The following is a 15575-nucleotide window of genomic DNA, read 5'->3' on the forward strand; positions in this document are numbered from 1 at the left end:
CGCTTCGGCTTTTTAAAAATCGAGCTCAGCAGCCAATGGAGAAGCAGCATGAGCCGCAAGGGGCGTGCCCACTTAGCTTGCCGGTGCTCTTGACGTCACGCGAAGGCGCGGCACACTGGGCGGTGTCGAGCGTGGGCGACGGGGGCGGGGCGTTATTTAAATAACACTTACTTGGGCCTGAGCTTTTGGGCTGTTTGCGTTGCCGGAGCTGTTCCGGTGGGCCTGCTGCCCGGCAGCCTCCCGCACCGAGGCTTGTGCGAGTAAGCGGGACTGTAGCTTTGTCCCTGCAGCCGCCGGGCAGTTTCTGCGAGGGAGGTTGGGAAGCCCCTTTGGCCAGGACACTGAGCCCACGCGATGGGTCTCTCCCCGTCCTGCCCTCGGGTTTTGTATCAAAACCAGGATGTTCCAGCCTCGGGCATTTTCATATTGGCACTCTTTCTTAGACCATCCTCAGCTATCCTGTGAGGGGCTCTGCTACCTTGGCTCTGTGTTGCCCATTCTTTTCAATAGTGAAGGAAGTTCGGTATGTGCCAGGCACTACATTAAACCCTTTGTAAACATCTTGTTTGATCCTCACAACCCTATGAGTTCAGGTACAATATTAGCTTCATTTTACAGATGGAAAAACTGACATAGACAGGTTAAGTGACTTGTCTAGAGTCACCCAATAAGTGTCTAAGGTCAGAGGCTCAACACTGGTCTGTGCCACTAATGCCGGGAGAGACTAGGTAGGATAAGCCTCTGGTGTGGCCCTAAAATGTTAAAAGGTGGGGGGAGCCTTAACAAAGTCCCTGACCTTCTCTAGACCTCAGTGGGCATCAGTAGAATTAGTAGGTTGGACTAGATAACCTCAAGAACTCTGCTAACTTTAGCATCCTGTGATTCTATGGACAACTTTGAAAAGCCTCCCCCACTCATATTCCTCTATCTTCCTCCCACCTCAATTCCCCCATTATTCGTTCCTTTGGTTTAAAATTCACTTGTGAGGAAACTCAAGATCAGTCAGTCATTAGAACATTCTGAATGACTTCTTTCAGTTCTAAGAGAGACAAGACTGAAGAATAGGTATTTTGATTGTGTATATACCTTCTCACTAAATATCCTCAAGAAAAAGATGATCACTTGTCACTGCTATTGCAGTGGGGATTCTGGGACAGGCACTACTTGGCCTCAGGTGGTCTCCACTTCTGAGTTTTAGTATATAACCAGACATTGTGCAACACCTGCACTGTGGACAGAGGCTGCCTGATCTCTCCAAGAGCAAGGCCCCATGCCATACTGTGAATGTTAATGCAGGCTTCTGGAAGTTGTTAGCAATCTCAGGCACCTCTCACCTGGGATCCTAGAGACAGGTCATTTTAGTCTTGGTTTGCTGGGCTTCTAAAGGAAATTCTAGAATCCTAAACCATTCCTTCATTAAGAAGCTTCTGAATTCAATGGGCAAACAAATCTTATTTCTAAAAGCAGCTGCAAGCATTGAAAAGTATACCAGCTGTTTCCTAGGGCAGAAAAGGACAGTTCTCAGCTGGCAGCTAATGAGAGCTCAGCAGGCATTGATGAAAGGGGGTCTCATATTGCCCCTCCCCTTTTCTGCCTTTCTTTGCTCTCTCTCTCCTCCACCCACCCCCATCCCTTTCCTGGCCAGAATACAAAATTGTGAAACATTTTTAATAATTTGTGGCATAGCTTGAAGTTTCCATGCACCTGTTTTTTTATATAAAAAGTAAGCTGGATACTTTATGTTTCTTTTTCCAAAAAATGAAACTAAGTTATTATTTGCTTTTTCTTGATTTCTTTTTTTTGGGGGGGAGGGGGCTCCCTCCTGTTACAGTGGACGACCATTTGATTTAAAGTCTGAGGTCCCGGATTCAGATACTGCCTTTGACACTTAGCCCCCTGTGACTTTGAGCAAATGATTTCCCCTTTCTGTTCCTCAGTTTCCTCCTATGTACAGTAAGGGGACTGGCCTCCAAGACCATTAGGGTGCTTTCCAGCTCTTGCTTGCCTGGAAGCCTCAGAGAAATCAAGGCATGTGATGTTTCATTCACTTACCCTGAATTGCTCAGTGACTAATTGGCTGAGAGAGAAACAGTCTCCATATTTGCTGGTAGGTTTTAATATTCTATCTAGTTTTGGGGGGTTTTTTAGGACAAATCTCACTTGTAGGAAGCTTTCCCTGAAGATAATTACCCACAGTAATATTTCCTCCCTTCAACACTTGTCTAGTATATCTTGTATTATTAAATTCTTATATCTTATATAACTTTTCAGTCACCAAACATTAAGTGCCTATTGTGTGCCACGCACTGTGCTAAGTGCTAGGAATACAAAGAAAGGCAAAGGTATCCCCTGCCCTAGAGCTCTCACTCTAACGGAGGAGATAACATATGATAGATATAGATATAGATATATTGATATATATATACATACACACACACACATATATATATGTATATGTATATACATATACAGTGTAGATGAAAATTCAGGGAAGGGACTAGCAATGTGGGGGACCCAGAAAGATCTCCTCCATTAGAAAGGATTTGAGCTGAGTATGAAAGGAAGCCGGGGAGACTAGAAGGTACAGATGAGAAGACAGGAGCATTCTGGAAAAGAGAGTCAGCCAATCCAAAGACATGGAATTGGAGGGAGAAAGGAAGAAAATAAGCATTTCTTAAGTTTCTACTATGTTCCAGACCCTGGTAAGTACTTTACCAATATCTCAATTTTTTATCATAAAAACCCTAGGAGGTAGCTACTATTATGATCCTCATTTTACAGTGGAGGAAACTGAAGCAGACAGAGGTAAAGTGACTTGTCCAGGATGACACAGCTAGTCAGTGACTGAATTTGAACTTGGGTTTTCTTGACTCCATGCCCAATGTTCTCTAGCTGTCTCTGATTGAGTCATTGAGATTGTATGTCACAGTGGAGAAACAGCCAGGCGGCCGATGTCCCTGGACCAAAGGGTACATAGAAATGCCTAAGTGTAAAAAGGCTGCAAAGGATGGAGGAGTTAGGTTACAGAGGACTTTGGGCCTGGAGGTGGTAGGGAAAATGAGCCTTCAATGAACTCAAGGACTGCCAGGGCTGTAGAGAAGCTCTGAGATTCAAATACAGGAGTGTCAAGCTGAACCAGCAATTACAAGGGACTTAAACAAGGACCAACTGCTTACATTTAAATCAGAAGAAATGCTGCTTCGCCAAGGAGGGGATCTCTTCTGGCTGCATTTGAAAAGGAGGATGCAAAGGGTAGGAAAGAGTAGGAAAGGGTAGAAAAGGGGACCAAAGAGTAACATTAGGAAAAAGGAGCTCACAGAATTGGGGTGCTCCAGGAGGAAGTGGGGGAAGTGACTGACACCTGACCTTCACTTTCATCTGAACTGGTCAAAGGATGAAGGGATATATGTACATGCACACGCACATGCATGTACACACGTACACATGCATGCACATACATGCACACACAGTTGAGTACAGAAATATATTTCACTCCCCAGGGAAATAGGAGGAAAGAAGAATCAGAGGACTTGGAGGGTAGATTAAGGGAAAGGTTAAGCAGAAGCAAAAGAAAGTCAAGGAGAATGTATGAAAATATTTCTAGCTCTTTTTGAGGTGGCAAAGATCTGAGCAGATGCCCATCAAGTGGGGACTGGCTGAGCAAGTTATGGTATGTGAATGTGCTCTAAGAAATGTGAGCCAGTGGGGTAGAGACAAAGAACTTGAGAAAATTTTGGAATTCTGGTCAGTTATGAGTCACAACCCTGGACTACTGACTGAGGGAGGAAGGACTTGGGACACAGAATGAGGCACACGCTTTTCTTTGGGGTGTGGCAATTTGTGGAAATGTGTTTCGCTTCACTATGCATGTCTGCAACATGACATTTTTTTCTGTCATTCCCTTGGGGAGAGATGAGAGGAAGGAGAGAAGGAAAACTTTTACTGATTAAAAAAAAAATTTCAAGGGGCAGCTAGGTGGCACAGTGGATAGAGATCCGGCCTTGGAGTCAGGAGGACCTGAGTTCAAATGCGGCCTCAGACACGACACTTACTAGCTGTGTGACCCTGGGCAAGTCACTTAACCCCAATTGCCTAGCCAACAAAAAAAAATTTTTTTTCAAGGAAAAAAAAGTACCTGGATGATCCTCTTCTCCATTCCCCCTAAGCAGCTGGGTGGTGATCTAAGGCAGAGTAGACTTGGAGGTGGGAAGGTCTGGCTTTGAATTTTGCCTTAACTACTTACCAATAATGAATAATGGCATTTGTTTAGTGCTTTAAAGTTTGTAAAACACTTTACAAATACTCTTATCATTTGATTCTCACAAAACTCAAGAGATAGGTGCTATTATTATCCCCATTTTACAGATGAAGAAAGTAAGGTTGAGGTAGGTGAAGTGACTTGCCCAGGGTCCCACCACAATGTGTCTGAAGCTAGATTTGAACTCAAGTCCAGCTCTCTATCCACTACGCCAAGTCACTACTTGTATGACCTTAGGTCATTTACTTTGGTAGCCTCAGTTTCCTCATCTGTAAAAATGGAGATAATCATAGTACCTATCTCACAGGACTTTTGTGAGAAACAAACGAGATAATACATGTAAAATGTTTGTATAAATGCTGGCTGTTTTTTTCCTTTTTCTCTTTGTCATCCTATCCCTATCTCTATCCCTTGCCCTCTGGTACCACTATTGGAAAAAGAAAAAAAAACCCCAAAGCCCCTTGCAACAAGTATATATCCTCAATTTAAACAAATTCCCACATTGGCTGTGGCTGAAAACATGTGTTTTATTCTGCATCCTCAGTCTCTCACTTCTCCAACAAGGAGTTGGCAGCAAATTTCATCAGTTAGGGAATAGCCGGTCCTTAAATTCGTGAGCATTCTCAAGTCTTTTCATGTTGTCTTTATAATGTTGTTGTATAAATGGTTCTTCTGGTTCTGCTTACTTCACTCTGCATCACTTTATATATTTCTTCTCAGGTTTCTGGGATACCATTTATGTCATTTTTGGTGATATGATACCAGTTAGCTTTAAAGTTTACAGAGTGATTTACATATATTATTTCATTTGGTGGTGTTATTTATTATTTTATATTTTTATATTTATCATATTTTATAATTATATTTTACAGGTGAGGAAACTGAGGCTGAGAGGCCAAGTGATTTGCCCAGGGTCATACATATTGTCTGAGGCAATTTCAAACTGAGGTCTTCCTAACCACAAGCCCAGCCTTCTATGCACTATCCTGATATAACATTCCATTACTTTCATATACTACAATTTCTCACCTATTCTCCAATTTGTTTCCAGCTCCTTGCCACTATAAAAATACACAGCTAGATTTTTATACATATAGGTGCTTTTCCTCCTTCTTTGACATTTTGGCAGGGTTATAGTTAGTTAGGTCTACCACTAGGCCTCGTAGTAATGTTGCTGGCTCAAAGGAGCTGTGAGGAATGTTCTCCAGAATGCCTGGACCAAGACAGTGAATGTGGGCCTGTTTCCTCACAGCTCCTTCAACAATTGGCATTTGCCCTCTCTTTGGTCATCTATGTCAGTCTGACAGGGGTGAGGGGGAACTCCAGGATTGGCTTAATTTCCATTTCTCTAATCAGTAGTGATTTGGAACCAGCTTTTCCATCTAGTTATTAATAGTTTGGGTTTCTCCCTTTGAAAACTTCCCACTCATATTTCTGGACTGTTTCCCCTACTGGAGAATTCAGGTGTTTATCATTTACTTGGCAGTCAGATTGCGGTGGGCACTGTGGTCTCTCTTCTATCCTCTATAATACCAAGCATTCATTCATTCATTCAAGTGTGTAACATGCACAAGGTATTGTATCAGATGTCAGAAATACTGAGGTTAAGAATGATACATTTTTCTTTTTCCTTCCTTACATTTTCCCCTTTCTATTTTCTTGGGTGGATTTGGGTGTGAACACCAAGGAGACTGATAGAAGGATGGTAGCATTGGAGGCTAAGCAGAGAGTCAGACAAAGGGCTCTGGGGAGCATCCTTTCAGCTGGAAGCAGTCTAGAAGCCTGTATGTATAGTGGAAAGGACTGTGGAGCTAGGCCTGGAAGAAAAGAACTCCCTGGGGAGGATGGAGAGCTTCTTGGGCATGGGCATGGGAGCAGGCTTGAGCCCATCCACACAGGTAGCGGTAGTTCCAGGATGGGGACTTTAGGTCAGAGGCATTAGAATGAAGGGGTGACAAGGTCACATCTGGGCTTTAGGAGTAGGCCTGCAGCATCTGGCTGGGGATAGAAAGGAAAAAGAAGGGAGTGGAGTCAGGGAGACCAAGGAGGAAGCTGTTGCAGTAGTCCAGCTGAGAGGTAGTGGGGTCCGGCCTCACACCAGTTTCTCAGTAGTTGATTAAGAATTTCATTGTTGGCCTGTCTCAGCCTTCTTCGTTACCTCTCATGCCCCTGCAGTTGGGAGACGCCCAGCAATTCAGAGAGCTAGACCACGAGTGAGTTTACAGCTAAAGCCACCAGGTGGGGCAAGAACACAAGAGCCTTGGCCCTTCTCGGCAGGTGGCCTGGGGCCCTTTCCTGTTCTGCCTGCAGCTTTCCCCCTCAGAGACTCAGACCCTACTCTGCTGGAGGCTGGGGGTGGGGTGGGGGGGCAATTCTAGGGTACTGGCAGGTGGGACTGAAGAGGAAACCCACATACTCAGGTCTGCCATGTGCCAAGAAACGTGCCCTCCTGGAACCTTCTGGAACAAGGAAATGTATTTAAGTGCAGCTGAGGGAAATGCCTTCCAGAGGACAGGGAGCTTCAAGCCAAGCTTTGAAGATGAGAGACCTGTGAAGCCAAGGTAAGGGGGAGACTGCCTTCCAGACATGGGTTACAAAGAGCGGGCAGATTGGTTTGGTTGGTATGCACTGAGTAAGAATTGGTGGCGATGAGAAATCAGGCTAGAAACAGATGTGGAAGCCAGACTGAGAAGAGCCTTAAAGGCCAGGCGGAGGGCTTGACATGTTCACGTTGTCTTAGACGCAACAGGGAGCCATTGAAGGTTGTTGAATGTTGCTCTACCATAGAAAAGCTTACTCAGATATTAGACAGTTACTGGGCCATGGTCTACCTGGGACTGAGACCCCCAAATCAAGGTCAAGGATCAGACAAATGGCATTCCTTTGGCAAAACATTGTTAAAAGGGTACTTCCTTTTCTTGAAATGAGCCCTACTCCAGTCTGGTTAGTGTTGCTTTAGCTGATATGAAAAATATACTAGCACAGGGGTGGCATTCCTCAAGAATTTAGAATCCAGTTGCAAAAACTCACGGGACTGGGTTAATCTGTCAGAGGAGCCAGAGAAAAGGCACCGAGGCCAGCAAAGGGCAGTAGCTGCTAACAACACCAGTTTAATGAGGGGCACATTTTAGGCCCCCTCCCTTCCCCAGAACAAGAGCCGCTTCATCTCTATCTTTGTAGCCCCAGACTCTTGCCCATGGGAGACACTGAATGCCTGCTTTTTGTGTTGGATTTCGATAAGTCATTTCCTAGCAACCACCTGGGAGGTGTTAGCATCCATCTTGTGGCTGAACAAAGTAAGACTCAGAAAGGGGCAGTGCATTGTCCACAGCAAGCCAGCAAGAGGCAGAGGTAAAACCCAAACCCAGGTATCATCTCGCCAAGCCACGCCCCCCCAGAGGCTCAAGGATTCCCAGTTCATGGTGTATGTGAGGCAAGATAGAGCTAGAAAGGCAGCTCTGGTGAAGCCCCAGAAACATTGCAACATTGCCTGAGAAGTGGGCCGTGCAAAGCCTCAGATTCTAGGAACACTTGGGTCAGAGGTCATCCAACCCAGCAGCCTCCTTTTCCAGACCAGCAACTGAGGCCCAGAGGGGAAGTGACAAAGCTGGGAAGGGATGTCAGAGTTTCAAAGGAGGCCTGGAGTGGACTAAGAGAAACTTTACCACCTCCTCCATCAAGGGCAATGTAAGCATTTGTCTACATTTTGAAGAAACTTCTAGGCCCTCCAAAATGTGGCCTCACCCTTGACATCATTCCAGGCTTGTCTTACACCATTCCCCTCTGCATTCAGGCAAATGGGACTATTTGTACACTCTCCCACCACCACACCTTTGCCTGTTCTGTTCTCTGTGTCAGTGAGAACCTCCACCCACCTTGTCCCCCATCTAATTCCTCTGTGTTCCTTTAAAGCCCATTTTTTTGGTACTGTCTCACCTGATGCCCAGCTGTAGGTGGTAGGTAGTGGTGAAGATACCATTTTCTACAAGTGTTATGTCATGCCATGCCTGGGGGAGCCAGACTGAAGCAAGGCCAATGCTCCTATGGTTGGTATTCCCAGGCCTTCTGGTTCTCAGGAACCTGGGCTGCCTCTACAGTAGTGGGAGAAGAGGTACAGTGCAGAGGGTAGCGCTGGTTAATGGGCCAAAGACACACATGCCGCTAGCAGTTGGTTGCTAGCGTTGGTGATGACAAGGATAGTAGGTGCCTTCTTCACGGTGGTTTCTCCCTCTTAAGATAGCTATGACTGCCAAGGAGAATCAGGGCCATTCATGGGGGCAGGAGGGAGAGGCTGCCATTCCCAGGGCTCCTTTCTCACTTCATATTAGTTCTCCTGTCACCCCGTGAAGACTGGTCTTGGACAAGCAGGGAAAGGCCCAAAGCAAGAAAGTTGCCTAAAAGTGGGACCAATTGCCTCAGGAGTGGAGGCCTTGAGCAAATGAGAGGCAACAACTTTGAGGGAAATGCAGTGATTCTCAGGCAGGTCCAGGAATTTAGGCCAAGTTCAGAAACAAGGCAGGGACGCTGCTGGCATTCTACAGCCTTGCTGCCTAGCCACTCAGGGCAGCTAACACGAGACTGCGAGGGCCCTCGGTGGCTTCTCTCAGTGACAGCTTGTGTTCAGACCTTTTGGAGAGGACAGAAAGATACCTGTAGAATTCAATGCCCACTCATTCCAATCCCCACTCAGAGGGGATTCAGATGCTCAGGGATTCATTACCCCTGTGACCCTCACCTCACCCCCAATGGCTCAGACACTCCTTCTCTCTCACCCACACTGCAGCAGCAGCAGCAGCCCTGAGAAGGTGCTGTAGAATTTTCAAATGACTAGATATCCAGAGGGTGACAGTTAGTGGCCCTGGAAGCCTGGCATTCTAGAGTATTTGAGGTCCTTGTAGAGTCCAGAAAGGGCTGGGAGTTAGCAGTAAGAGGATGGACATTCAAATCCTGTTTCCCCATTTAACAACTCTTGTGACTTTGGAAAAGGCACAGCCTCCATCCGAGACTCAGTTTCCCTCCCTGTAAAATGAAAGATTTGTACTTGAAGACCTCTGAGGTCCCATTCTACTCTCAATCAGTGATCTCTAGAAAACTAGCTAGGAAGTGTCTGGCCTATTGAAAAGAGAATTCAGTATGACTTATTAGAGAGAATAGACACCCAGATGGAAATGTTCTCTGAAGATGGTCTGCTCCCTGGGAGACGGGGCTCTGGACAAAACAGATGGGAGCCAGCCACTCAGTGTCCCAGCCTCGAGGGTGCTGCCTTTGCCTGTTCTGGTCCCAGGAGAAATGGTTGAGTTCACCTGATTTCCCCTTTCCATTCTTCCAGACAGCTGGAAGGGCATTTGTCCCTTGACACTCACCCTGGCCCCTGCTGAAAGCCTCAGGCCTCCCCTCGCCAATTCCCTTCTCCCTCACAATCACCCCACACCCACTTCATGCCCCTTTGCCAGCTGGGATCCTAGCTCCCAGGAACGAGGAGCCAGGGCCCTCTCTTCATTGGGCAGATGTCTCCCATCCAGATGCAGGCCTTTCCTTCCTATTCTTCAGAATGACATGATGGGTGTCCAGGGTCACAGGCAAAGCTGGTGTCGCAGCCCAGCCTCCCCACCTGGGCCCTAGGGGTCTTGTGAACTGTGGCTGCCTGTTCGGGAAACATGGTCCAGTCTTTCCCAAGCCCGGGTCTCAGTTGGCTCTGCTCAGAATGTGAAAGTCCAAAACAACATTTCGCCTTCCTTGGCTGTCGGCTCCCCCAGTTATACCCCATTGTGATATCCCTCCCCCATATATCCCTCTGCCCCTTGCTCTCCTGGGCCTGATTCCAGGAGACACAGAAGGAAGGAAGATGCCGAAGGTTGGTGGGTTCAGTCCTGGAGACTCAGTCAGTCCTGAACTTCCTCCCTCCTGGGCATCTCCCCAAAGTGGCATCACCCTTGGCACCATTCCAGGCTTGTCTCACCCTGTCCACCTAATCAAGTGCACACTCTCCTACCTTCTTGCTCCCATGTTCTCTGTGCTGGAAATTCCCTCTGCCCATCTTGCAGAATCGTGTGAATTTAGTGACGAACCCTCACAGCCCACATCAGATGCCCTGAGTTCTGGTGTCCTGGGCCCCTCACATATCCTTTATGCAGCCTCAGTTTCCTTATCTCCCCAAACATCCTCATAATGGCCACATCACCTCCTTTCAAAGGGGGAGTCACACCAATGGGGATGCCCATACATGGTGCTCCAAGCACTGCAGATGCCAGGCATTGTTATCATGGTAAGGAAGGGAACAAGCATTTATTAAATGCCTACTGTTCTGGCATGCAGTGCTTTTTACAAATATTTCATTTGATCCTCCCAACAACCCTGAAAGGTAGGTGCTGTTATCCCCATTTTACAGTTGGGGAAACTGAGGCAGACAGAAGCAAAGTGATTTGCCCAAGGTCACACAGCTAGCAAGTGTCTGACGCCAAATTTTAATTCAGGTCTTCTTGACTCCAGGCCTAGAGGTCCGTCTGTGGTGCCACCAGCTGCTTCTCTCACGTATTCGTGAAACATTAAAAAAAGGTGGCTTTGGAATCACATGACCTGGATTCCCATTCCCAGCTCTGCCAGTTTTTACTTAGGTGACTGTGCCTTGTCATTTCATTTCACAGGGCTTCGGTTTCCTGATCTGCAAAGGGAGGAGTTAGACTAGATGAAGGGAGAAATGAAAGAAAGAGCATTTGTGAAGAGCTTACTTATTAGGTGCCAAGCACTGGGCTATGACCTGGGGATCAAAGCAAAAGCCAGATGTTCCTGGCTCTCCAGAAGAACCCCCATTCTGATAGAGACAACCCATACAGGAGGTTCCCCTGGCGGGGCAGATGCCAAGCAGATGGTAAAGCAGCTTCTTTCCCTGGCATCTCCAGTGATAAAATCCTGTCTGACGATGGGCCACATTGGAGAGTGAGAGCTTTATTAGATAGGTCCTTAGCGGCTGCTGATGACAGGGCCTGGGGCATTGGACAGCTAGACAGCTAGACTCAGCAGGGATCAAGTCCTTCCTGACATAATGTTGGGGCCAGTTGTCTGAGAGGAGAGGGCCCCTGCTTTGGCCAGGCCCTCTTGGGATCAGGATGCCACTTACTTGCCTTTTAACTCTGGGTTCCTATCATCCTGTGGAGTTTCCTAAGGGCTGATTTATCTTGGAGGTCAGGGGATAGAACCTAAGCAGGAATGGGAGGCCTCAGTATGGTCATTTCACCTAGTTTGGGGTCCTAGAGAAGAGGCTGAATAACCTCTTTGGGATACAGTAGTTGCAGATAGAGATTCACAGCCAGCTTCAGGATGGATTAAAAGAAATAGTCCCTAGGTGCCCTTAGCACCCAGAGAATCTGTGATTGGGTGACAGGTGTATAAGCCCAGTGCTGGAACAAACCAGGGACGTGGCTGGCATTCTGCAGCCTGGCTGTCTCGCTGCTCAGGACAGCTAACTTGGGGCTTTGCTGGGGCCCTGGGTAGCTAGCTGTTCCATATGGCACTGCATGTTTAGAATGTTTGGTTAGGAGCTCAGAAACATACCTGTGGAATTCAGTACCCGCTGATGCTGGTCCCCAGTCAGAGAGGGCTCCCAGGCTCAGAGATCAGCCGCCAGGCAGGAGGCAAATGGACACTAGGGAAATGGCCCACAGTGAGCCCACAAAGGCAGTGGAGTTGGACAGCCCTGGGCAGAGAGCAGGGGCTTCCCCAAATGATAAGCATTTAAATTATTTTAATTTCTCTAGCCGGAGTTAACTATAGCCACAATAGCTAATAGAAGGATAGAATCCAGAGGGAAGGGGTCCCTAAATTCCAGCTAGTGCAGCATGGGTCCTTCTGCTTCAGCCCAAACAATTCAATTCAACCAGCATTTACAAAGCGCCACTCCGGTGCCAGGCCATGTCTCCCAAGTGCCAGGGACACACAGAGACAAAAACCCCAATAGCTGGACTTTGCTGCACTTGGAATCTCATGAGGCAAAATCCACACACACCATTTGTTGGGGCCCTGCCCTACCATGGCCCTTGTGGCCCCCTCAAGCACCCTGCACTCAAGGATACCAATTATAAGGGGCCCCAGAGGCTGCAGTCCAGCTCTAAGCAGCCCAGTGTCCTTTTGACCGTGTCCTGACTACACAAAATGATGTCTCACCTCTGGGCCTTTGCCCAGGCTGCCCACTCTGTCTGGAGTGCCCTTCACCTCCAGTTAGCCTAATTAAGCCCTCCTCATTTTTCAAGGCCACAGTCACATACCATCTCCTCTGTGAAACCTTTCCCGATTTCTCTGCCCACATAGAACCTTTCCCTCCTGTGTACTAATGTGGCCATCTTCACAATGGTCACAGGGCTTTTCCATTATTCTAGATAGCACTTGCTTGTCTGTATTATCATTATGTCCCTCACTGCAACATCCAAGGGCTGGAAGCCTCCCTCCTCTTCCTCTCTCACTGCCCACTGCAGCAGCCGCCCTGAGGTGATGCTCTAGAATCTTTGAATGACTGGCTATCCAGAGGGTGACAGTTGGGAGCCCAGAAGCCTGGTCTTCTAGGGTAGTGGGGTCCTGGTACAGAGAGGGCTGGGAGATGGGAGTCAGAGGAGATCCATTCAGATCCTGCCTCCCCTTTTTAGAACCACTGTAATTTTGGAAAGGCACATACCTCCACCTGGGCCTCAGTTCTCCTCCTCTGTAAAATGCAAGGTTTGTTACTGAAAGATCTTTGAGGTTCCTCTCTACTCAAAATCTGTGATCCAAGAAAGGCAGATCAGAAGTGTCCAACCTGTTGACGGAGGAATCAAATGGGTCCTATTTGCAAGAATAGCCACTGAAATGGAAAGGTTTTCCAAAACAGGTTCAGTCCCTGGGCTTTGAACACAAAGGATGGGAGAAAGCCACTGAGTGGCTCGACTCAGGGAACACTGCCTTAACCCTTTGGGGATCTAAAACTACCAGCTGCAAGCCCAGTCAGAGGGCATGGCTCCACTCCCTTGGATTTCCCTTTTTGTCCTTTCAGCCAACTGGGCCTTTGTCCCTTTGTGCTGAACTCCCCTGAGCTGAGCCCTGGGGTTAGCCTAATTTCTGTCCTGCTGAGATCCTCAGGCTGAGGCCTCTCCCAGGCAGTCCAGCTGTGCCCCACACCTCACCCTCTACCCCTTCAAGAGCCCAGCTCCCAGGAATGAGGAGCCCCCGGATAGACTAGCATGTGTGAAGTAGGGTTGGCCCTCTCCAAGGATCTCCCATCCAGATGCCAAACTGCATTTCCCTCCCTAGTCTCCAGAATTTCACCAAGGAGGGGGGGCCAGCCAGGGTGACTGGCTTGGCAGGTGTGTGACCACAGCCTATTCTCCTGCCTCGTTAATCTTCTTGTGAACTTTGGGAAACACAGTCCAATCCTCTGCAAACCTTACATAAGAGATATCAAAACACCTTTCTCCTTCCTTGGCAAGTCGATTCCCAGGCCTGGGGAAGACAGTGCTAACATATTTTCTGTCTCATTGCCCTCTAGGACTGAGGCTGTAAGGAGGCCCACTCCTAGCCTTGCTCCCAAGTGAGCCCAGAGAGAAAGAAAGTGCCTACAATGGAGGGCTCAGTCCTGGGAACCTCTCCTCTCCAGCTCAAAGTCCGTGGCTTTCTCCTTTTTTGAGCACTTTAACTAGACCCACCACAAAGTGCTGTCACCCTTGGTGTCATTCCAAGGATATCCCACACCATTTCCTACACATTTGACCAAAATGGACACCTTCTCACGGCCACACCACTGCTTGGTCTCTTCTCTATGCCTAGAATTGCCTTCACCCACTTTGCTACTTATTGAATTCTCTATGATCCTTGAAGGACCGCCTTAGATGCCATGAATGCTGGCGTAATGCCCATCAAGAAGATCCCTTCCCCCTCATCCTTCCCTTATGGAATCTAAGGTTCCCCATCTGTAAAAATGTCCTAATAATGGTGCAAGCACCTACTCACAGGATTGTCAGGAGGCGCAAAAGAGAACAGACGTGCACGTGCATGTATACACATTTATGATGATGCCTGGCAAACAAACTTCCTTCAAGCTCTGTATGTGTCAGCCATTGCTTTAATGACCCTTTCTTTGCATCTCTAATGGACTCGTAAAGCATGAGAAGACCAGTGATTTTGCAATCACACGACCTGGATTCCCATTCTTAGCTATGCCAACGTTCACCTATGTGACTCTGCCTTGTTGCTTCATTTCACGGGGCCTCAGTTTCCTGATCTGTAAATGAGGGCCTTAGGTTAGATGAAGGGATGAATGAAGGGGAAAGCATTGAAAGGCTTGCCATGTGCCAAGCACTGGGGATCCAAGTAGCAAAGGCAGACAGCCGTGCTCTTAGGGGAGACCCCCCACAAATGAGGTAGGTCGCAATGGGCAGACGTGAAGCATCTACTTTCCTGGCATTTCCGGCGATGAAACCATACCTCTTTCTGATGTCTTCATACTTGAGTTTGAACCAGGCGCGCGCATGTTGAAATCTTTCTTGGCTGGCTTTTCGATGTCTGCTGGACAGCTTGGGCCTGCAGTAGCCTCCAGTGGACTTGTCAGCAGGGCAGTCCTCCTCAGGGTGGCATTGGGGGTCAGGTTGGAAGCAAGGCCAGTAGTCGGGGATGTGGGGCTAACAGAGGACTGGCACACTGTTCCTAATGCCAAGGATTCCTGACACCAGACTGTCTGTGCAGGGGCTGAGAGGACATGGTAGAAGTGGGGTTTTTTGGCCAAGAACACATTCGTTCTTTCTCACTCTTGGGAACCTTCCTTACTTGAGTTCCCTGTGTTGGCTGCCCAGCAGGTGGCAGGTAGTAGACAGTCAGGGTGGGTGGTGGCAGGGATGCCAAGTCCCTTCTCCACAGTAGTTATACCCCTCTAAGATGGCTAGAAGGGAGCCAGTGGTCCAGTAGCAGATATTGGGCTTCCCAACGCCCTTGGGGTGAGGAGGACACTAAGTCTCCCTCCATTTCTTAATGGCAATTCCGTGTATGTGTGTGTGTGTGTGTGTGTGTGTGTGTGTGTGTGAGGTAGCCTGGGGGCAGATTTAGCCTAGATAGTAGAGGACAGGTCTTAACCAGAGTTCCCCCAAAGTGGAATGAGCCTTTAGCAAAGAATTTAGTGATCACTAGTGCTGGCCCCAGTCAGAGGGGGCTCACAAAGCTTAAGGCTTCAAGCCTTGCCTGTTCCCCTCCCACTCCCCCCACCCCCAGTCACCGGGCAGGGCCTGGCAGATGGTCACTAGGGAACAGCCCATTGTGAGCACACAGAGGCAGTGAGGTCAAGCAGCCTGGGCCAGAGAACGGG

General features: G+C 48.0%; 1 long non-coding RNA gene across 1 annotated transcript; it reads right to left on the reverse strand.

The window, feature by feature from the left end:
* Positions 1-10714: 10714 nt before the first annotated feature.
* LOC110202694 (uncharacterized) lies at positions 10715-15006 on the reverse strand. The gene is made up of 4 exons (XR_002322779.2): positions 14705-15006; positions 12924-13043; positions 11810-11900; positions 10715-10919 (listed from the first exon to the last, which is right to left on the reverse strand). It is a non-coding gene; the product is annotated as an uncharacterized LOC110202694 (long non-coding RNA).
* Between the last annotated feature and the right edge of the window lie 569 nt (positions 15007-15575).

The sequence above is a fragment of the Phascolarctos cinereus genome, unplaced genomic scaffold (assembly GCF_003287225.1).
Source record: "Phascolarctos cinereus isolate Bilbo 61053 unplaced genomic scaffold, phaCin_HiC Scaffold_8;HRSCAF=390, whole genome shotgun sequence".
NCBI lineage: Eukaryota > Metazoa > Chordata > Mammalia > Diprotodontia > Phascolarctidae > Phascolarctos > Phascolarctos cinereus.